Source organism: Taudactylus pleione, unplaced genomic scaffold (genome assembly GCF_031769625.1).
Source record: "Taudactylus pleione unplaced genomic scaffold, aTauple2 ptg001288l, whole genome shotgun sequence".
In the NCBI taxonomy this organism is placed as follows: Eukaryota; Metazoa; Chordata; class Amphibia; order Anura; family Myobatrachidae; genus Taudactylus; species Taudactylus pleione.
The window spans coordinates 1,907,783-1,932,653 of NW_028285688.1; the positions used below are offsets into that span (position 1 = coordinate 1,907,783).

A 24,871-nucleotide genomic window follows, 5' to 3' on the forward strand; every position below is an offset into this window, starting at 1 on the left:
GTATGGATTGCTGATCTGCTCATGAACCTACCAGGGTGTGTATGAAGACAGCCCCAGAACTTGTGTAATTTAAGAGTGTCTCGGTTTTATGGGACTGTGTGACAGTGTGTGGCCCTGACGAAGTTCAAGCCTAGGCAAAAACCTAATCCTGGTCAAACTACACCACCATGCCAAACTTGGTGGAATTAGGTCCAAAACTCTGGCTGTGCATAAAGGACAAACAGACAGACATGCTGTACTGCTACATTCATTGGCCTATGATGCCAAGTTTCAATAAACGCAAAATAAAAGAGCGTGGCAAAATAATGGGGGTTTAAATTGAGAATTTTATATTTTTTACTTGACAGCAGTTGGAGTAACCAAGGCAGCGAAGAAGGGAACAGGCTGCGGCAGATGTTGAAGTTAGTTGTTAGAATGAAAGGCTGCGAGGAGGTAACAGAAGCTGATGCAATGAGTAAATGGTGATAGGAAATCTTCATGGGTGCCCCCCCACCCACCCCCCTAATAAAACTGTAGTGTCATGTGTCGAAGTACAAATGCATATTAGTATCACCAGACCTGTTCTAAACTCCTAACAGCTTACCAGTGACACTAGCATCAGAGAGGGTAAGGAAAATATTTGGACTGAGAATTTTAATGTAGGCAGAGTCTGTCAACTACTACAAGCTGACTAAATCAAATGAAGAATTTGAATATGAATATTTAACAGAAGGTGCAGGAAAAAGCTACTCAGGGTCTGGGATAGACCTTTATGGAGGTCTTTAGGAGTTCAGTAGGTCCTGCCCACCTTTACACAACACCATGTCAAATATGTAATAACCTGTGAATTCAGTTGGATACATGGAATTAAGCATCCAAGAGAACATGCCTTCCTATGTCTTCTACTTTCCTTCTGAGTTCCTGTGTTCTGGAGATGATAGAAGTGGAATGGTCAGGTTCACAACACGGTGGATGCATTATCGCAGCATTGTATGGATAATACCCTAAGATAAGTGATAAGACATGTGGAACCACTTATAGAGGTTTACACCTATAGCAGTCACCTTCCCCTTAAAGCTGAACCCACTTACCGGTACACAGATGCTCCCAGGACCTCAGCCGTAGGTAGCAGAGGATTATCGATTTGGGTTGAAATGTCAAAAGTAAGAAGGTCAACAATGAGTAGGTCGACACCAGATGGTCACGGGCACAAAAGATGGACTAACAAGGTAATATCACCAATTGGATCCTGCGGCGCTGAGACAGTTTCATAAAGTCTTATTATTCTTTTTCAGTACATCCCCAGCTCCATAAATGAGAAATCTAAATGTGGAAAAAAATGACACAATAGTGTAACCCAGTATAACAAATGGTACAATTTTCATGCACTCTCTATAGTTCTGCCTACCAGAAGATATGGTCCACATTAATAAGTAGACAATAGGACATATATGGGAGCGGATAATAACGTTCCACCGATGTTTATATCTCCTTCTACTGCTCCTCCATTTCTTGCATCCAGTGTATATAGAAAAAATTCAAACAGACGGGGATCCCATAGCGTAATACTGCATTTATTAAGACATCCAAAAACAATACTTAACAAAAAAATTGATAAAAATAGGGGGAAATGGCCTCTCACCAGATGGTATGGTCTACCAGATGACACAAGTAGACAAACAAGCAGAAGTCAGGACAATATTCCAGGCATCCCAGGTATACCTACCCGTCCCTCCGTGAGATCCACAATAATTCCCCAATAAGGTTTCTCCAAAGATAGCCAACGCATTTCGATACTTGCCAATATGTATCTTTCTCAAGGCATAATTGAGAAACCTTCAGGAACAGGGTTTTATACCCACTTCACCAATCTTAAAATCATACCTAATACCAGACATAGGCCCTCATTCAGAGCCGTACGCTCTGAGCAGAGCGCACGCTCTGAATGAGGGCCGGGCTCCATTTTCATGGAGCGTCCTCCTGGACGCTCGTATAGCTGTGGGTCACCACCCACAGGCTATACGAGCGTGCATTGTGATGGTCGCGATGGTCGAGACCATCGCGACCATCGAATTTGCGAGCCGGAGCCTGCGGTTGAGGTTTTCAACCGCAAGCTCCGGAGTGATTTTGGCTCTATCAGAGCCAAAATCACTCCCACTGACATCACTAGTGATGTCAGTGGGCCGGCTTTTGACGGGAGGCGTTCCCATGGGAACGCCCCCGTCAGGGAGGCACGCCCCTGGCACGCCCACCAAAGGGGGCGTGCTGTCAATCAACATTGACAGCACGCCCCCTTTGATCGGACACAACGAGCGAAGGACTTTCCTTCGCTCGTCGCGTCTGGCGCATGCGCACGACGGAGCTCCCTCCGTCGTGCGCATGCTCAGTCCATAACATCGACCAACTTGCGAGCGGACAGCCGCTCACGAGTGGGTCTGAATCAGGCCCATAGATCGTCTATCCACTAAAAAACCTAACTACATCACACCTGTATTCCAATCCACTTAATGCCACTCCGTTCATTCTCACGGTCCTACATTCCCGCTCTGAAGTCCCGTCATCAATCCAGCAAGTCGCTTCCCCCACGTCCCGTCCCTCACGTGCTTTCCATCTCTGGCGCACCCAAAAGTGCGTCACTTGGTTCCTTCCAATAGACGCTCCCTGGATAGCTATTACATGTACTATGAGAACCGGAACTTGGCGTACATGTAATAGCTATCCAAGTTTAATGTTTTGCACTATCATTCCTGCCGGTCATTTAAACCTCAGAAACTTTTTTTTTCTTCACATTTTTGAGTTCCTTAGCAATAAGCAAGAGTCCCCTATATGAACAAATTCACCCAAGATATGCTACGCAGATATAAGAACGTTTAAGACAAAATGTTAAGTATTAACGGTTCCCCATCAGTACTGATTACCGGTAGGGAGTCGTATGCAGCTGGGGACCTGGGTTCCAGGTACTGATGATGGCGTGCATGGGCGGAAACCTCAATTTTGTGAATTATAACCTGAGATTACCGGACAGTATTATCCTGAGCTACGGAAATATTATTTCCATAATTTTGGGAGGGCTTTAAAAGAAAGATAGTAATCCCCCCTCCATTCATAGCGATAGGTTTTCTAGTTTGAAAAATAATAACCCCTGTTGGAGTTATCCAATCGATTTGTCAACATTCAGAAAGTCGACAGTCAAAATGTCGATAGGCTCTGACTGTCGACAGTCAAAATGTCGACATGATCATTAGGTTGACAAGCATTTAGGACGACATGGCTAAAATGTCAACACATTCACACTGTTGCCATTTAACATGTCGACACAAAAATGTCAACATATTGTTGATTTTTTTTAGAGTTAGGTAAATGAAAATAACAAAAACAGTCAACATTTTTTGGTAAATGTCGACATTCTGAACGTGCGAACATTTTAACCAATATCTACATATTGATTGTCGACCTAATGACCATGTCGACATTCTGAATATCGAGCTTCTGAATGTTGACAAGTCATACCACGGGATGTAGTTATGACGTTCTCAATCCTGACAGTGTAATCCCAGCAAGGGATTTAACATAGGCGTCAAAATACCGACGCCTATGTTAATCCCAACACCGGAATGCAGAGGACACCGGACCTATCGCCCTCTCTGCCGGGTAAGTATACACTTAGCCCGGGGATGGGGGGGTTAGGATTAGGAACCCCTGGGGGGACTTACGGTTAGGCACCCCCCTAGGAGGGTTAGGCTTAGGGTGAGGGGAGGGGGGTTAGGTTTAGGCACCCATGGGGGGGAGGTTATGGTTAGGCACCCCCTCCGGGAGGGTTAGGTTTAGGCACCCATAGGGGGGAGGTTAGGCACTAGGGGGGGTTAGGGTTAGGCACCCCTAAGGGAGGGTTAGGGGGGGAGGGTTAGGGTACTTACCTCGAGGTGTGGGGATTTCGACCCGCCGGCTGCCGCTGTCGGTATTTGATCCGACAGCTAAACAGCCGCCAGAATTACATACCGATTCCTATACCACACCCTTGTTGGACTACCGTATTATTCCTATACATTGTAAGCGTTTAAACTGACATGGTGAAAATTACCAAAGAAAATCCATTATCATTCGCAGGTGCAGATGTTTAATGAGAACCTACACGTAGAATCCTGCTTTTTGCCATTTTGGAGGGGTGGATTAATGCCGAAGCATTTACTTGTGGTGTTTCTAAGGAATAAAAATCACATTTTGCTTTTGGGCCACTTTAACGAATTTCAATTAAAAAAAAAAAATCTGTTTTGCTCGTTTTGTGTAAATTGTACTTGACGTGTTAGACGGAGCAAATACACTAATAGTATTTTAAGAAAATGCAAAGGCTTCTGAAAGGAACAAGGTATAATTTGTGCGGATACTGCATAACAAAAAGATCAATGATACTGATGTTGGAATATAACAAGTGCAAATATTAAAAATTGGGCTCAGCACAGGAGTGAGAGAATACTCAGCAGTAAAAGAGTTCTACCATACTTCTCTATATTGGTTTACTTAATGGTAATACTTAATCTACGGTTCCTTGAAGGAATGCCCAATATTTTAAATAGTTCCTATGCTGTAAACTGCTGCTTATTTCATGAACAGGTTAAATAGACAGTGACCTAAAGAGCTTGCAATCGAACATCCAACGTAATATAGGATACAAGCCACATACCTCAATGATTTTATGCATGCAATGTTCTTTGGATCTCTTAAGAAAGTAATCGTTCCTAATCCTGCAGTAAAAGCTATTTTAATTTGACTTTAACTGAGGAAAAAATAAATTTGTTGGCACAATACATAATTTATTAAAGTGTGCATATTGCTACCATATGCTGATATGTGAACTGGATGGGGGATATCAGAACATTATTAACATCATTTATCATTATTGTATATTGGCTTTCACAGCACATTACTGCCCATCTGCAGCCACATCATCAGGATATCTACCAATCAGAATAAGTCAGCATAGTAGAATTGATGTATGTCTGTATATACTGCCCAGTCATCGGTTTCAAGTGATTTTTTAGAAAAAAAATTTAAATGGAGTTTTAATATATAGGTTTTCCTGTATTTATACATGTTTTGGGACATTGTATCCAGAATGTTTGGTTTCTGGGTCTTTTCTGTATAATATTTTTTTTTCCTTATTTAAAACAGATTTTATTTTATTTTAGTTGGAGATGTTCGGGTCCGGATTTATGAAATCCGAACACATTCGAATTTAGGGGTTTCGAGTAGAATCAGGTCAAAGTTCGGATCCACTTATCTGTCCCGTTTCGGACCTGAGTCCTGGTTTGGATCTGTTGCCGGTTCGGAACTCTGATTTAAAAAACGAACTTGAGGTTTGGATTCGAACATTTTAGCTGTGTTTATCAATTTTCAATCGATTTTTTAATCGTTTTTTTTTTTATTATTTTTTTTTTTTATCAGAATCCAAAATCAATACCAACATACTTGAGGGTGCTTTTACAAAACCAAAAACACGAGATAAATCCAGATCCAAAAAAACAAAAAGCACATCTCTAAATTCAGTATTATTGCCAATATACCAGAATCAGTGAGAAAAAAAAAAAAGTTTTCCACGTGAATTGGTCTTTATACAGCCTTATTAGATGTGCCTAATCCTGTACAACTATAAAGGTGTATATTGTTTTTGCTACAAAGCATCTGACAAAAATGTTTATTGGTACATCTATCCCCATTACCCCAAAGGCCCCTGCAAGAGTTAATTACGTCTCATGCCTGAAGATGATCATTACACAGTCTCAGTTGTGAAAATGACTCAGAAATCCCAGGGCCCCCACTTTCCTGTGTAACCTGACATCAACTCAGACCTCTATGGTACTGTGAAAGCCCTCCCTGAATCCCCTATCAGCCAGTGCTGTGCAGCAGGCAGGGCTTCAGGTTGTACACAGCCTGCACGTGTACTGGGAGGAGGATGCAGAGGAGTGATGGAAGGAGGGGAGGAAGGAGGGGCAGGGGCTCGCTCCTATATTTTTTTTCTTTTTTTTTTTTTTTTGGTAAGAGGAAACACAGCCGCCAAGCTGAGCTGGAAATCATTAAAAGTCTTGCCTGCCTGCCAGCATGCAAAGACAAGAGCTAAAGATTGAGGCAGGTTCTGTCTTCTCCCCTGGCCATCCTAAGGCTTCCTGCATGTACCACTGCAACAAGGGTTATGTGTCCACTTCAGCCAAGCTCGCCAGGTAAGACCGTAAAATACTGGGACTCACTGTCTGCATCTGGAGTGGGCGGTGGGGCTCAGGGGATCTGCAAGGAAGTCCTCATCGCTGAAAGGGTTGGAGGATTTGTGGAAACAGCAGAGGCAGTTGGTGGGGGGGAGGCGAGCGCAGCTATGGAATGAAATAGGATGTACAGATGTTGCCTGTGTGACTGTACCAAGTGATTTGGAGGCTGTGCCATTCTCTCCGGGCATTGCATCCATTTACAGAGATTTGTCTGAGTGGCTGGACGTTTTCAGGTTGGTCTTGGCTCTCATTACAAAAGTTCCTACTAGGGAAATGACGGAACAGCGTTACCTATGCATTAGATGGAATGTTAAAACACTGCTGTGATAGAAAGTAAAAAAGGGTAAATGAATGGTGAGATGGGAAAATGAAATGAGAAAATATTACTTTCAAAGCATTATATGCCCAGTCAGAACTATTTTTATCCTTGAACCATTACCATGAAGGCACCGACATTTGCCAACACTGCTGTCACCCAGAGAGTTTAAGTCATGTTGGTATTTTGTATTGAGAAGATTTTATACTGTGTGTGGGTACAGCTATCAGGGCGCAATGCTTGGGAGCCTATGCACAGAGTTTGGGTTCCTCATTGCCTGCCATTAGTTCCCCAATCTAAGTAGAAACCTCCCCCCCCCCCCCTGTAGGATTATATGGTAGAGTACACACTGTTAAGGTCATGGTATAGGAATTATTTAGGGTAAAAGTTTGTTTCGCCTACAGAAATATAGCACAGGGTGGAATGGAAACATGTTGATGTTCGAGAATGTAGGAGTTTGGGAAGCATTATGGTGTTTGGGGAAAACAATATGGGCAGAGGAATACAGAGCAAATGGAGACAATATGGTGCTAGATGGACCAAATATTCCCTGTGCTTGCCAGTTTCTAAGGAGGTTAAAATGCAGCTTCACAAATTCTGTCCCGATGATGGGAAATGTTTGTGTATCCGCCATATGCCTGGATCTGTTGATCAGACACATTGTTTCCATACTTATTATTTTTTTATGTTTTGCCTTCTACTCTTTCACAAATCTTAGTCTTAAATCTACAGATCACTGATCTATCCCATAAGAGCACAATGACAGGACCTTATACTCAGCTGCCTGGGAGTAATACAGAAATGCAAAATGCAGATATGGCCAAAGAAGAAGGGTTGTAAACGTCTCTTTTTTCCTCTCTCTTCCCCCCTCATTCTTTCCCATCTCATATCGCTGTCTCCCGCTTCCCTCTCTTCCTTTCCCCTCTGTCTCTGCTTTTCCTCCCTCTCTCTAGTACGGAGGCGAGCAGCACATTTTCAATGCTCTGTAAGGCTTTTGATTCACACAAATCCCTGCCCAGTCTCTGCTTCCAGGCTGATGTTATAAAGGAGACTTTGTGTCATGCAGTGGTGAAACCACTAAACGGAATTTTAGGGGGGATTGCCGGGGGCAGATGACTTTCCGGCATTTTTATGGAAGGGCAGCATTTTAACATAGGATGCTGAATTTATTTATTTATTTTAAAATCTTATTTTATCATATTTCGATGATGGCCAAGTACAGATGTTCTGCGGCATCAGACTAGTCATAGCTCATGAGTATCATTTGGTTTGTCCTCCCCTCATTCTTAAATTCCTCTTGTATGCGATTCTTCAATGTCATTTTTGTTGTGTTGGAGTTTAAGACAAAGTACACATACAATACAGACGCTCCCCTTAGTCCTAGAGGGTGGTCACATATATCCACGAAAAACTCGCACTGTTTAGTCGTCAGTTTTTTTAAAGCATTTTCCTTGCACTATGTATGTGCTGCAATAATACCATTATAAACCTCAGGCATTATTTGGCTGCTGGAAAGCCAAGTAACAGCAGATAGGTGTAAATGAGCCCTCGGGATATCCCCATTTCCAGTGGTTTGGTCTCTGCACAACACAGTAATTGTTGCTTCGAGGTTACAAAACAGTCACAGCATTGCTACTGTGGATGATCATTTCCCATGATGCTCAGCCTGACACTCAGTATAGTCAAGGATCAGCTGTGATGCCAAATGGTGCCCATTGCCAGTATAAATGATGGAGTGTAAATAAAGCAAGATGGGGAGTTTTGTTTTTTTGTATTTTTTTCAATGACACCAAGAAATATTATTGTTATGGCCACACACGTGTTTCTCATTACTACCTATTAAAGTCAGCAATGCTATTTGTGGCAGCACATGACAGTTATCCACGAAAATAGCTCCAAATGCATTAGTACCGGCAATGCCCAAGCATGTCGGCAACTCCCGATGTATATTTTAGGAAACACAAAGAAATGAAAATGGCGCTTCCTGTTTGTCACTTCTTCGATTACGCAAAGGGGAATTTTCATGGGTGGAGGGAAGGTGGTGCTGTCCCAGAAACAGCAAAACTGCCTATGTGAAATGTAACATATTTATAATTTGAAGCCTATTAGGCTTGTGTTTAGAAGTATAGGATTTTCTCTACCCCCCTTTTTATTGTTAATTACTGTCCCTTGCTTTCATTTGTTCTACTGTCTACATGTGCAGACAATTACTTCCCTTTACAGTATAATTATAGCCGATACACAATTTAAGTTGTTGTTTTACATGCCGACCAATATTCACATCCTTCCATTTCACACGAAGCCTATCACCTTTTATACCAAAAGTCCCGGGTCTGACCCTGGGTTTGGACCACGTTTCCAACCCGGATCAGACTCAGGACAGAGCCCTTTTCCACTGCGATGCCAACCCAGGTTAGGCCCTGGTCGGCACTGTTCACATTGGACCCGGGTCTGCAGTGAGCCAGATCTTCCGGCAGTGCAGTGGACGCTTGGAGAGGACGTAATCTCCAAGCGCAGCTGAAGCCGTACAATCAGCTAGCATGCGGCGCGACCCAGGTCATCGTGACCCGGGTCACGCCGTTTATACCCTTCACACTGCCATCAAATAAACCGAGTTACTGCACATGAACGCACAGAACCCGGGTTACTGCGTAGTGTGAAAGGAACCAGTTTAAATAATCCAGGTCGACACGGCATTTCAACCTAGGTAACGAGCAGGGTTGAACATGAGTTCAACCCAGCTCGCGGTGCGAACTGGTAACCTGGGTTAAGGCGACCCGAGTCCCATTTACTGCATAGGGAGAGCTGGCACTTGGAGATGATCTCTTCTCCAAGCGCTGGCTCAGCAGTGATGGTGTTGACATCATCGACCCGGCAAGTCCGAAAGGGGTCTCAGGCAGGTCGCATCTGGGATCGACATCGACGCGTCTACAAATCCCGGGTGCAACCTGCCAATTGTGATCTGAAAGGGGGGTACACTGCAGGGTGACACGGGAACGACGCACGCTCAACCCTGCAAGCTAGCCGGGTCGGATCCCCAGGTCACTGGACCTGGGTTGTTCCATTGACACTGACAAAAATCCCGGGTTGATGCGTGTTCACGTGCATCAACCCAGGATTTTGAAGTCATTGTAAAAGGGGCAGCCATCGGGGACTTTAGTTATCAACATTTTTAAATCACTTTAAGGGAAACTTTGGCGCCTCTATGCAAGTCATACCTCCCAACATTAGATGTTAAGCTAATCGGGAGTGGAGAAGTGGCCACATCATGAATGGTCATGTCCACATCACACAGAGGGCATAGTCAAATCAAGGATAGACCTGTCTGCATTATGGAGTAGGGATGGCCCTTGGTGGGTTGACCATCAATGGTACCATTGGTGATTAACCTCAATGGTGTGAAGCCATCAATGGTTTAGCCCACTGATGGTATTACGCAACATCGATGGTTTCACTCACCGATGGGATTATACAGTAAGACATTCAGAGGTGGGGTGTGGCTTTGTGGGTTGTGTTGGAGGGTGGAGCTAGGCTCAGTGCCCTGGCGCCAGGGAGAAAGAAATAAAACCATTGTTGTGGTCTGTGCCATCGATGGCGGAGAACCATTGGCTCTCTCCCATCGATGGCAAAACCATCAGTTTTAACCATTGATAGACGTTGGCCATCTCTATAATGGAGGGGGCATGTCTTCATGTTTGAAGCTTTCAGTGCTAGGCTGCCCCTAATCCCTCTCTTGTTCCCCTCTTATCACCTTTTCTATGTGCCCGACACCCATTCACTGCATGACTGAGTCATACCTTCCATCTCCTGGGCAGAGCAGCACAATGCAGATCAAGGATTCCAGTTCCAATGCACATTTGTGATCCGATAAGCATGATCACGCCTACACAGATGCCCCTAGAATCAAAAACTTCTGTTACTGCTGCCAGCCATTATTGCCGCAATATTTTGTAAGTTAACAGCGGCAAAAAAATATTTCTATTGCTTGCGAGTAGAGGCAATAGAAAATTGTTTTTTTTTTATCGCCACATAATAGTAAGTAAAGCTGTGTAAACATCAACAGTGGCCAGTGTGTACGCACTGCTAATGACCAAGCTCGCTCCCGTTTGGTCGTCAGTCACATCATCCCTACATGTAGCTCAATCTGACAATCCGGCTGACGACCTCATACAGCTGTTGCCGACATATTGGGCGGTTGGGCACCGGATCGTGTAATGTGTACCGGGCCACCCAATATGTCGGCGGTGCAGTCATACGTCACGTCGCTGGGTACACAAATTGTTAAGTGTGTACCCGGCTTAAGGGCTTTGGTCCTAAACATTCTAGATCATATATTCCCGAACTTAGGGCCTGATTCAGAGCTGAACGCTCTGGCCAGAGCGCTCGCTCTGAATCAGGGCCCTCCTACCTTTTTTTGGAGCGTCCTCATGGACGCTCGCATAGCTGTGGGTTACCACCCACAGCTATAGCGAGCGGCCATGATGATGGTCGCGATGGTCTTGACCATCGCGACCATCGGGTTTGCGACGGAGACCCTGCGGTAGGGTCTCGCTGCCACAAGCCCTGGAGTGATTTTGGCTCCCACTGACATCACTAGTGATGTCAGTGGGGCCGGCTTCAGACGGTAGGCGTTCCCATGGGAACGCCTCCATCTGGCAGGCACGCCCCCAGCACGCCCACCAAAGGGGGCGTGCTGTCAATCAACATCGACAGCACGCCCCTTTGGTGCGAGACCCGGAGCGACAGCTTGGCTGTCGCAGTCCGGGTCTCGCGCATGCGCACGACTGAGCTCCCTCCGTCGTGCGCATGCGCAGTGGGTCAACATCAACCCGTTTGCGAGCGTCCTTTGCTCGCGAACGGGTCTGAATGACCCCCTTAATACCACATTGTAAAAAAAAACAAAAAAACACAGCAACATTACAAGATCAGCCTATACTTACTAGAAGCTTACTGTATTTTGCAAAGAAATACAGAAATCAACCCTTAAATAGTTAAAAAAAAGAAGAAAAGAAATGCATCTGTTTACAACAGAAATTGAAACCAGGCCGGTGTGTTTGTGATTGTGCGTTCATGAGGTGATCTCAGCTGCCTCAGGAAACAGGAACATAACTAACTCATACCAAAGCCGGGTCTGACCAGGGATTTGCAACACGTTTCCAACCCGGATCAGCCCGGGACAGACCCCTTTAACACCGTGGCACCGATCCGGCATTGCAGTGGATGCTTGGAGATGATGTCATCTCCAAGTGCCACTGATGCCGGCCAATCGGGTAGCATGTGGCAGGACCCGGGTCATCGTGACCCAGCTTGGGCCGTTTACACTGAAGGGTGACACGGGAACGACCCATGGCCAACCCTGCAAGCTACCCAAGTTGGATCCCCGATTCACTGGATCCTGGTGGATCCGTTTAAACTTTCAAAAATCCTGGGTTGATGCGCGTTCACGTGTAACAACCTGGAATTTTCATGTCGTTGTGAAAGGGGTATCAGTAACAATGGCCCCTGCAGACCCCGCGGGGCTTGGGGGCACCGAAGGTTCGGATTAAGGGGGGGGCGCGGGGGCCGTTGCTACGGCACAAAACGTCGATCACGATCCAGCAACTGTGAGCGCTAGCGTGGAGCCAAAAGTGCCCAGTGTGGTAAGGTAAGTGTTGCACAAGGGTGTGGGGCCCACTGAGGGCTGTTCTGCACTAGGAGGGGGCACTAGTACTGGGCAACTGCATAACGGCAACTACAGGGGGCACTGCATAATGGGCACTACTACAGGAAGCATTGCATAAGGGGCACTACTACAGGAAGCATGGCATAATGGGCACTACTACAGGAAGCACAGCATAAACGGCAAAACTACTGGGGGCACTGCATAAGGGGCACAACTACAGGGGGCACTGTGTAAGGGGCACTACTACAGGGGGCACTGCAAAAGGGGCACAACTACAGGGGGCACTACTACAGTAAGCACTGCATAAGGGGCGCAACTACAGGGAACATTGCATAAGGGGCACTACTGCAGGGGGCACTGCATAATGGGCACTAAGCTGATATATGCAGAGTTTACATGTTATTACCTATGTTCCCAATAATCTAGTTCTACACGGACATAGAAACTGCAACCTGTCTTCAACTGAGGTGACAGACTGGCAGGAGTGGAGAGGAGGATTAGTGAGGTATATCTTTCAGGGTGGGATGTAATGGCCATTACTGTGTGGCACAATCTGCCTTAAGGAGTATTACTTAGTGTGGCATATAGTGTTATAAAGGGCATTGCTGTGTGGTATAATGTAAGGGGCATTATTGTGTGGCAAGGGGCATTACTGAGTGGCATAATGTGTTATAAGGGGCATTACTCCGTGGCATAATGTGTTGTCAGGGGCATTACGGTGGTCCATAATGTGTTGCAAAGGGCATTATGGTGTGGCATAATGTGTTGTCAGGAGCATAACAGTGTGCCATAATGTAGTGTAAGGGGCATTACTGTGTGACATAATTTGTTAGGGGCATTACTGTATCACAAAAACAAACCTTTTTCGGGAGTGTGCATGCCAGAGGCATGCGCAGAAAAACGTCTTCTTTGTGGAGGGGGTAGAAACATTTTTGGCAGGGAGGAGCAAAATTTATAGTTACGCTACTGAACTGACTGCTGCAAACATCACACACACATAAACCAGGCCGGGGTGTTTGTGAGTGTGCGTTTATTAGGTGCTCTCAGCTGCCTGTGGAATCTGGAACATCACTAACTGACTGCTGCAAACATCACACACACATAAATCAGGTTTTATTTGTCGCTGCCCTCTCCCAAATCAGATTGCCATAAATACAAGAAAATGACATTTTGTGTGGTGAATTGTGATTCATCTGAAATCATTGGTGGATTGATGTCACTGCAGATTTTTACCTCATGTTTTTACAAGCTCTCTTTAATTATTCATCATAAAATACAAGTTGCCTTGCATAAAAAGAGCTTTTAATATTAGTCACAAATGGCGCCTGCTTACTTTTGTTATGGAATGGAGTGGGAGCTCTTGCTCACTATTATCAGTCATTTCTGAACAATGAAGCTAAAAAGGAGCTGAAAGGTCCTTGGGTGGTATTACCTACAGGAAGTAATTTCACCATATAATAAAAATGTATCTCATATATCATACTCCTGAGGGGAAATTTGAGACAAAACATGCCATGCCCCTAACCCAAGCATTCAAGCCATCACCAGACCTTCCTGAATTAAATGCAGAAGGTTACAATGCAATTAAATCATGTCCATTTGGCGAAAGCACATCCTCCCAGCAGGACATACACCTTTCATGGATTGTTGGTAGGCATGATAAGTCCATGCTTGCCATCTTCTCAATGGGCACCTGTAGGAGATCCCTGAGAGGGAGATCCAGCTGCAAGGTGCGAGGGGTGTGACATCGATATTTGCATTATCGCAGCCCCACCCCTGCTGTATAGCGATGTGCTTTGTGCCATTAATCTCCCAGGCTGGCTACTTCAATGGGAAAATGGGCGGGACCCAGGAGGATGGGCTACTTTCCTGTGGGAGACAACCACGGAATTAGGGAGTCTCCTTAACGTTCCGGGAAAGTAGGGAATGTTGCTGACGGGCGGACTGGCCATCTGGCCTGACAGAGCAGCTCCGCCTCCCAACGCTCTGCTTGGCCGCCATGCTGAGATAGATAAGTGCCACGAGGCCACACTCTGTGACACATGACACACCCCTGATACATGTGGCCATGCCCTATTTACATGTGCGTGCACACAAATACAAAACATGCACACAAACAGTGCCAGGACCAATATCTGCCACCATTCTGTCCCTGTGTCCTGTTAAACTCCTGAAGCTTTACGTCAGGGATAGGGAACCTCCTGCCCGGGGGCCTAATAAGGCCCTCGGTATCATTTGGTCTGGCCCTCAGAGCTTTTATCTGTTAGCCTCATCTGGCTGGCAGGGTGTCTAGAATGGCACATTGCAGCCAGAATCTATGCAGCAGTGCCGCCTGGAGCATCCTTATTATGCTCCAGGCGGTCACACCGTTACTCTTACAGCTCCCCAGAACATCCTAAGAATGCTCCGGGCATTACTGTAATCAATGGCGATTGTGGCCCCGCCCCCGTGTGTGACATCACACGGAGGGTGCATGGCCTAAACCAGGCCCACAAATAATGTTATATACATCAAAATGGCCCTCGGCAGAAAAAAGGTTCCCCACCCGTGCTTTACGTACACAGTTATGCATTTTATTAGTATCTATTTCGTCTGGCATTTTAGGTTTAGATGTCCTATAGGCTGCCTAGATCTGCATTTATTATATTTTATAGTGGAGATTTATCTATTTTATAAATCTAATTTTAGACCTGGGGTTTAAGAGCAGAGACATGGGGCCTAACATTACTAAGCCCAAATCAAGCCCCAAATGTGACTGTTAAAATAAAACCTTAAGGAACATACAATACTCAAAATTGACCAGATAATAATAAATATAGTGCATGGTGGATGTAATACCAATGTAGGTAGGTTAAATGGCGTTTTTTTATCAGTTGCTGGATGCAGACAGAATTTATATACATACTGTATCTTCCCAGCTTACAACGCCAATCCTGGCTTTCTCCTGCCGTCAGTCTGTCTTATATATCTACTTCTTATTAGCACATCCCAGTCTAATGCCAAGCTAGTCCTCATTTATATAACTCGCTGCCTCACTCTCAGTGACTCTCGCAGCTCTGACAGCCTTCAAATAATTTAGTGGAGCTAATAAAAAATACTTTACTTTAAAATTGTGTCACAGAAATTTGTTTGTACAGTTAAAATAGAGATAAATATTACATCAGCTTGTCAACCTCAGCCTTGGCTGACTAGAAGCTGCCATGATGGTGCATCTCAGTAGTAGTCAGTATACCAAGGAAAATCCTGCGATATCACAAATGTTTCGCTCTATGAAAAAAATAAGGTTAAAAGGTAAAATAACTAAACAACACAATGTAGTATATTTTACAGCAATATCAAAATGGGGTGATTTACCCATTTTATTTGTAGAATTCTCTTTCTCATATACCTACATTGGTATCATAGGGCCTGATTCAGACCCACTCGCGAGCGGCTGTACGCTCGCAAGTGGATCGATGGTCTGCACTGAGCATGCGCACGACGGAGGGAGCTCCGTCGTGCGCATGCGCCAGACACGACGAGCGAAGGACTTTCCTTCGCTCGTTGTGTCCGATCAAAGGGGGCGTGCTGTCAATGTTGATTGACAGCACGCCCCCTTTGGTGGGCGTGCCGGGGGCGTGCCTCCCTGACGGGGGCGTTCCCACGGGAACGCCTCCCGTCAGAAGCCGGCCCACTGACATCACTAGTGATGTCAGTGGGAGTGATTTTGGCTCTGATAGAGCCAAAATCACTCCGGAGCTTGCGGTTGAAAACCTCAACCGCAGGCTCCGGCTCGCAATTTCGATGGTCGCGATGGTCACGACCATCGCGGCCATCAAAATGCACGCTCGTATAGCCTGTGGGTGGTGACCCACAGCTATACGAGCGTCCAGGAGGACGCTCCATGAAAAAGGAGCCCGGCCCTCATGCAGAGCGTGCGCTCTGCTCAGAGCGTACGGCTCTGAATGAGGGCCATAGTTCAAAAGTCCTAATTACACACTGTCGGTGTCCCACTCATTGCAGAGCCCAATCACTGTGCTTTGAATGACCATTGGACTTGTAGCTTAGCTGGACATTGGGACTGGTAATGTGTATGAATAAAATAATGTGACAGAAGCAGCAACCGGATATATCCACATATATCATATAGCTACATCCTGATCAGCACCAAACTACAGTACAGTGCCTAATCTGACCAATCCATGCCTGGATTTTTTACACTTAAGCTGGGTACACACTACTCGATCCTGGTTCGTGGCCGACAGCACGACTGACGGAATATGTCAGTCAGCATTACGCAATAAACGATATATTGTGCAACCACACGATATATCATTCAGAGGCCACATCCAGGAGCCATGGTGTCGTCAAGATTCTCAGAAGATGCGATGAATGACCTGTGGGAGTGCGCAATAGTCCATACACACTAGACGATGTGCCCAACATATCGGCCCGATCCACCATATTGGACAACATCGTCTAGTGTGTATCCAGCTTTAGCCCCAAATGGATATGCCACAGTTGTTTATACAATAGGGGCTTCTTTGGACAATCAACTGAACACAATATGTCTGATTTTTTTTTCACATTGCTCCCATTAAAAAGTATAATGTCTTCTACGCATAGGGCCCTTCCCTTAATTCCGTCAGTAGATGACAATAATAACCATTATGTTTTTTTTATTATAGCCACTTATCACAACATTTAACGCAGCTATGTATCAATAAAATATCACCCGGCTGGCCAGTTTGTGCATGCCCAGTCCTGGGTGTTACAATCTGCTAATAAAACATATAAATATATATACAAATACATTGTTGTAAAACAGATAAAGAGTACAGCTATTAAAAAAAATTCTTCTGATATTGTCATCCAGTATTGTGATACTCGCTACATAGACCAGGCGAGGGGCGCACAGAGATAAGGAGGGACATTCAAGGGGGCACAGATTAGGAGACGAAGGCCTAGTCCGTCATACATAAAATAAAAGCATGCAAACCTATGCATACTTGCTCCTGCAATTGGGAGTGATGGTGGCATGGCACTGCCAGATGGGCAGACCGGCCCTGGCAGTGTCTTTTAGATCCTGACTGCTCATTCACTTGCAAGTGAATGCAGAGAGGTCAGTGTAGTGTTTTGCATTGACTCCCCGCCCAGACCACAGATGTAAGCGCTGATTACCACCGCATGTCAAACACAAGCACATTTCTCACTGGTGTTTTCAGAATGCCAATGGGTAACCGGCCCTAGAAGCACTACACATTCTCAGACACCAAGTGCATGCAAATACAGAATGTAGAGTCAAACGCATCCTGATCATATCTAGACATGTGACCGGAGAGACAGGGTGTGAAGGGCCGTTCTCACAAAGTGCAGTAAGGGTGTGCAAACGCGGGGGGGGGGGGGGTTCCAGTTGCCCGGAAAACCCCCACCGTTACCTGGTCTATACTAAAGACACTCTACAGTTGTGGCCAAAAGTTTTGAGAATGACACAAGTATTGGTTTTCACAAAGTTTGCTGCTTCAGTGTTTTTAGACCTTTTTGTCAAATGTTACTATGGTATACTAAAGTAAAATTACAGCATCCTCAAGAGGCGGGTGGACAAACAAAAACCCACAAATTCTGACAAACTCCAAACATTGATTAGGCAAGAATGGGCGGCCATCAGTCAGTATGTGGCCCAGAAGTTGATTGACAGCATGCCAGGGCGAATTGCAGAGGTCTTGAAAAAGAAGGGTCAACACTGCAAATATTGACTCTTTGCATAAACTTAATGTAATTGTCAATAAAAGCCTTTGACACTGATGAAATGCTTGTAATTTTACTTCAGTATACCATAGTAACATCTGACAAAAAGGTCTAAAAACACTGAAGCAGCAAACTGTGAAAACCAATACTTGTGTCATTCTCAAAACTTTTGGCCACGGCTCTATAGTGTTATTTATTAATACTATATCACATACACTATTGAGTGTATAAGGAGACTTATGTCAAGGGCTGGGAACCTCTGCCGCTCCGCAAGACTCCCGGACTTGCTCGAGGGCCCCACAGAATAGGGGACTTGGATTGTGGAATGGTGCCCACATCCAGGAAAAAAAACAGAAGCACGTACGGGATCAGTCGCGGGCCCACAAACTTAGTTCTGTCCTCTATGGTCAGTACTACCTGAATGAGCGCACCGCCATGGGAAATCAGTATAGAAATCCCGGTGCTGAGCTTTCATTGGCTGAGACAGACGAGCCTTCCACCTCTCAGCCAATGAACGGGTCCCACCATTGACTTCAATGGTGAGAACAGCGAAGGTTACTTAATGCCACAGCCAGGCTGGCTGTGGCATTACCCCCCACCCCATCCACTAGAAACAGTTCTCGCATTTGTTTCCCCTGTATTTCCAAAACCAGCTCAGAGCCCAGTGCTGGTTGCGCTTAATACAGGGGGCCTCTACGTCTTTTGTCCCCTGAATTTTGGCAACCAGGACTGGTTCTAAATAGCCTGGTGCTGGTTGTGCTTAATATGGGGGACCCCTATGTCATTTCTCCAAAACCCGGTGCTGGTTGTTTTTTTGGGGAGGGGTCAAGCCATTTTTTTTTCTAATTTTACACTCATTTTCATTTTTTAAACACAGAAGCACAGCCGAATCTCACTGATCCCGTCCGTGCTTCTGTGTTTATTTACACACAGATGCATGTATCACGGATCTCCTTGATCCCTGTATGCATCTGTGTAGGTTCAGATATGAAACTCTAATAGAAAAAGGTGTTCTATTTGAGTTTTCTATTTGGGTTCTTTTCTGTGTGTTTTGCGGCTGATTTGCACCATATTTTGGCCGTTAAAACATATACGAATCCTTAGTAAATTTGCAGGTCCTATTGCTTTCTGTGTCAAAGTGCTGCCGAGTTGTTCCGATGGTCTATGTGTCCGAAAACATGTTACGTCTGAGTTACAGGTTTTTGTCGGCAGAGTTTTAGACATCGAATGGAGCAAAGTCGGCAGAGTTTAGACTTTAGTAAATTCCAAATATGCATTTATCGTGTGATTTAGCCGCATTCGATGTCATTCGACCTTAGTAAATTTACTCCTAAGCAGGGCCAGATTAGCAATGGGGCGGATGGAGCTACAGCTCCAGGCCTCCACATAAAAATAGGCCCATTATCATGGCAGGATGATGATGACCAGCTGCCTAGCTGGCCACACAGTTGCCATAAATCATAAGTATTAAACAATTATTTCTGGGCTACTCACAAAATTATGATTTTTCTGTATTTAGGGAGACAGGACCTCATTCAGAGTCGGTCGTTGCGGCCGCACGGTCGTACACCACCGATGTTCGCTAAACTGCGCATGCGTAAAGTTCGCAATGCGCGTGCGCAAACTAGCCGCTACGATCAGAAATTTCTCTCTCCTTGAACACAGCCAGGTCGGTAGTTTGAGTGACAGAATGAGGCGTTTGTGGGTGGTAACAGGGGAAGGTGCTTGAAAACGGGGGAGTGGAGATCCGAACACAGGCGTGCCTAATTATGCGAACAGCGTTTTATGGGAGTGCATAATTAACAAAGTAGTGTCATGGCACACGTGACATGGGAGGTTTTTACACTGACATGATCATAGTGCTTAAGAGAGGGTATGGTCAACCTTAAGCTCTACGACCAGTTCCGATGGTTCCCGATGGTCTTGATTAATCCTTATATGGCCGGAGATGACGTGTAATGCGTACGAGAAGGGGGCGTATTTTTTGTCTTCCGGCCGCTTCCTCCCCTTGGTCGGCCAGCTAACGATCCGAACTTAGGGACGCAACATGCGAGTGCATCATTTGCATATCCGGCCCCTTTTCCCGTACGACCGTGCGGCCGCAACGACCGACACTGAATGAGGTCCACAGTGTGGCTGTACACACCCACTTGGCTCAGACCACACCCACAGAGCATTGGTCACAGCTACCTTGCATCTTATAATAGGCCCTTGAACATTTTCAGTTCCAGGCCCATGTGGCCCTTAATCCGGCCCTGCTCCTAAGTATGTGGCAGACTATAGCTTATTATGTGCTAATTATACCCTCTTCATGGACTGGCCACACTCACTCTGAAATCAAGCATTTGAAAACACCTCTCTAAAAATCCGGCGTTTGCCCCTAGCATGTTCCCTCCAGTGTGGCCTATGCAGACCTGCATGTAAGTGTAAATAATATGCCTATAAGGAGGCGTATCTGTCATACCTAATACAGTGGAGGTGTACTGATGACGCAGACTAGTAGCAAACCATGGGGCATATGCGACCGATTCGGACGCATACTTACCACCTTGTGTTACCTACACCGATGCACCGGTGTAAAATAAGCTACTTTTCTAAGCACGCTTCTATTGAGTAACATACACTCATTTTCCTTCCAAGTCAGCCCTAATATGTGCAATTTAACACATATCACATTTTTGGACAAACATTCCCACGTAAGGTTTTGTGCAATGCAATCTAAATGTAGGATTTGAGCACGTACCACTCCGTGTTAATAAATATGCCTATAGCTTTAAATCTGCGTTTCAAGCCATTCACACATACTTCTCGCGTATTTAGAAAACGTGGATTAGGGCTAAATCCGTATTTCTCATACTCATGTGAAAGAGCTCTCAGTCTTACTGGCCTTTTACTTTTCATGCTAGTTACAATAGGCACTTATTGTATTATCACTGATTAACTGACGGTGCTGCCTAACTAGCCTAAATCTGGCTACTCGAGAGATTATGCCTGGAAGATTAGATTGGGAGACATAGCAGCTCTTGTAGATTCACAGTCAGCTTAGACACCCAGGGTCTCCTGTAAGGTTGGACACATGTTACATGAAAAACCGAGGCATGAATCACAGATGAATAAAAGACGCAATTATTTGTGTATACTGAGTTGGGTGTATCTCACGATGTGTCCTGATCTGCAACAGTAATATATTATCCAGGACAAAATAATATCATATGATTATGTACTAGGAGAAAACAGTAGCATAAGCACATGGTTTATACAAGGAGTAACAAATGCATAGTTACAGTGAGATGTAGTCAGCATTCCGACAGTCAGGATGCCAACGGTCGCAATGCCGACAGATTGCGAAGTTAATTATTAGGGTTAGGGGAATGGTTAGGCACTAGGGGGAGGGTTAGGGTTAGGCTGCGGGAGAGGAGGGTTAGGGTTAGGCTGTGAGACGGGAGTTTTCACGCTGTGGGAGGGGTGGGTTAGAGTTAGGGGGAGGGTTAGGATAAGGCTTATAATACTTAGGGCCGTAGTCAATTTGAGCCGATCCGCGATACTTTTTCGCGGCCAGGACTTTCAGCCTATTTCGCCTGTTTTGTAGGCGGAAAAGTATCACGACCGTCCCTGCTTTACCCCGTATTCAATATGGAAGTACGCGAAAACGGGACCCGGCGTAACTTGAACAAGCGGAAAGTACTGTCAGTTTTGGGGAAATCAGCCTGACACCCCCCAAAAGATGCTCTGACAAGGGGGTTGCCTGTGTTACCCCCCGATTTGGCTTGCTGAAGGTATTTGAGGATTTTAAATGGGCTGAATAGCTGCTAAATAGTGTTTTTGTATACATGGTGCAGAATAGTATTCTGGAGTATTTTTTGCAGAAAATAAGTTATCCCAGCAAATTTGGGGTACTTGAAAATGGGGGTCAGCATATTTAAAAGTTGCTAAAGTGAAGTTTAAAAAATCATGAAAAATCCACCTGCCGCAAACCCCTGCAATGAAAAAAACACCTGGGGCATACTTGGGGACCCCCCCAGAGTCAGAGTCAACATTGTTTTTTTTTCGCCCCCTTTTTCAAAGTAATTTTTTGGAGTGTCCTTAAGTGTTTTGTTTTTTTTTGACACAGTTTACCTTTGGGGGACTGTCTGAAGGCTGCACGGGGGATCCTGCAACGTTGCACCCCAAAACCCCAATTCTGCACTTTTTTCCGCCTCCGATTCATAGGCAAAACTTTTTTGCCTATTACATTGCATTGACTTTCCACCTAGGCGAAAAGTCTTCCAAATTGAATACGGGGTAAAAGTCAAACTGGCGAAAATGACATCATCGGTGAAAAGTTGCCACCAAAAACACACGGAAATGGACTTTTCGCCTCAAATTGAATACGCCCCTTAGAGTCTGTCGGGATTCTGCTTGTCGGGTTGACGCTGTCACTATTCTGATCGTTGGCATCCTGACCGCCGGGATCCTGTACCCAACCCGTTACAGTCCCTGTTTTGTAAATAATATAATGCTGCAATATAATGTCGCAACAGTTTTAGCATTTGTGACGTGATGGGAATGCTAGCAAAAGCCCCTTCCACTGGTGTACAAGCATGCCTCTGGGACGCTCAATTTGTGTGTTTGCAGTCGCAGCCATTGGAAGAACCATCGGGGGTTCACCAGCCCCATGCCAGGTGCAGAATCTACATCAGAGAATGGCCTCCAATGTACGCAATTAAGCATATCTAGTGTGTACAACCTTATCAGCGACGGCACACGGCAAGGGAGCCGGCATCGGCAAGTGCATACACACTTGCCGATGCCGGCAGCAACAGAGCGACGGCGGGGGACATGCTGCATTCGGCAGCATGGCCCTCGCTAACGACATCCCCCGTCGGCCCTGCGTGCAGGAACGCACATCATCGGCGACATAGCGGGTACACACTAGACGATGTGCCCGATATGGCGCTCCTATCCACCGGATCGGACAACATATCGTCTAGTGTGTACCCAGCATTAGTCTGCAACCACTAATGCAATACGCTCCCGACACTCCCATAACACACCTATCAGATGAAATAGAGTATATGATGCAGGCAAATCTGTATATTATGGACGCAAGTGTAAATGTTTTTGGGCATGCTATGCAAATGCATTTTTCTGGAAAGAAACATACAATTTTCCTACACTACATGAGCCCCTGACAGTGCATCTAATTCAGTAACATAAAAGTTAACTTTGAATTATATTATTGTAACAGTGATCACATACAGTATAGAGACCTACAATTAACATTATAATTGTGTCCTTTTAAAGTTGTAATGCAATACTTTACGGGTAGTGTCATATTGGTGGTCTTTTAGCTGCAGTGTGACACAATGGGGAATACTGTAGCTGAATTTATCTTTTACAGTGATTAATTTATTATTTATTAGCATTTCTTAATATAGAGCCCGCATATTCTGTTGCACTTACAATTGGGAACAAAACAGTAATAAAACGAGACAAGATAATAACAGACAGATATAAAAGTATGAGGGCCTTGCTTGCAAGCTTACAATCTACAGATGTGTCCTCATACATTTAGCTTCAATACGCCACATTTAGCTTCAATACGCCACGCAACACAACTTGTGTGACTGAGCCGCCAGGTCAAGGGCAAATGCAGGATTTTTACAGGGGGGTTTACACACACACACACACACACACATATATATATATATATATATATATATATATATATATATATATATATATATATATAATACATACCCACACATAGATATAAATAAACACATATGTCACATACATTACACACACCTACTGTATGTCACACATACATTACACACAACTGCTGAATGTCACACATACATTACACACACACTTACCTTGCAGCAGCTGCTGGTTGTAGACCTGTGATGAGGATGGGACATGGCAGGCTGGCACCATGACATTAGGCCCCTTCCCCTAGCGAGAAAATGCAGCAATTCAAGGGTCAATCAGGAGGGGGGCGGATTCTAATAGAATCACGTCATATTTGCTCCGCCTCCTCCCGATTGACCCGCGAATCACAGCATTTTGCCATGAGGGGGTGGGGCTTAAAAAGATGGTGTCTGTTGTCCAGTCTGTCGGGGGGGGGGGGTGGAGTGCAGCGTCCGTGCCACTCTGCCAGCGTTGGGCATCTTTATTTTGCTAAAAATGTGTGATTGTGCTGATAACCTTGACACCGACAGGGGCTATGTGTAAGAACATTTTTCACACACAGGGCCTGATTCAGTAGCAATCGCAACTGTGATTACGCACGCGATCGGCCGATTGTTGCGTTCTGCGCATGGGTATGCTTCACAGTGCGTGTGCGCGAACACTCCACTGCGATCGGGACTGCGATCGCAGTGACTATGCAGAGTGATTGACAGGAAGTACCATTTGGGGGAGGTGACAGGGGGGGTGGTCGGCGAAACGCAGGCCTGCCAGTGCATTTGAACGCCGTTACAGGGGCGTGCATAAATTAGCCACTGCGATGCCAGACGCAGCTTGGGCTTTCACTGCGTGCGACGAGTTTAGCAATTCCTGAGTAAGGTCAGAGCTTGTGCAAGTGTGTCTGAGGCTGCGACTGTACTCGATGTTACCGATGGTTTCACAGTCGTGCTAAGTATTACGGATGTGTGTAAGGTAAGGTGGGTGTCCTTATGTTGTGTTGTGACGGCATAGCGATCGCAGAGGGTTAGCATATCTTTGCACTGAGACTGTGTACGTAATCGCCATTACAATCGCAGTTGCGATCCGTACTGAATCAGGCCCACAGTGAAATATGCTGTGTGCGCCATTTCATTGTCAGATAACATTTCAATAAAGCTGCATTTGCAGTGGCGTTGGAACCGCTAGGCTTAATCTGTCAGCTGCTACAGTTAGGGGATCACGAGAGGAAAATTACTGGTGTCTAATAACGTTTAGTTCATATTT

The 24,871-nt window shown here is 45.3% G+C and overlaps 1 protein-coding gene across 1 annotated transcript in view; it reads left to right on the top strand.

Annotated features, from left to right (window-relative positions):
• Window positions 1-6,038: 6,038 nt before the first annotated feature.
• The window catches only part of DUSP9 (dual specificity phosphatase 9), a 54,467-nt gene continuing 35,634 nt past the window's right edge, over window positions 6,039-24,871 (top strand). Inside the window, exon 1 of the mRNA XM_088462904.1 lies at window positions 6,039-6,194. The gene's annotated coding sequence lies outside the window, so the exon portion shown is untranslated. The remainder of the gene's footprint in view (window positions 6,195-24,871) is intronic.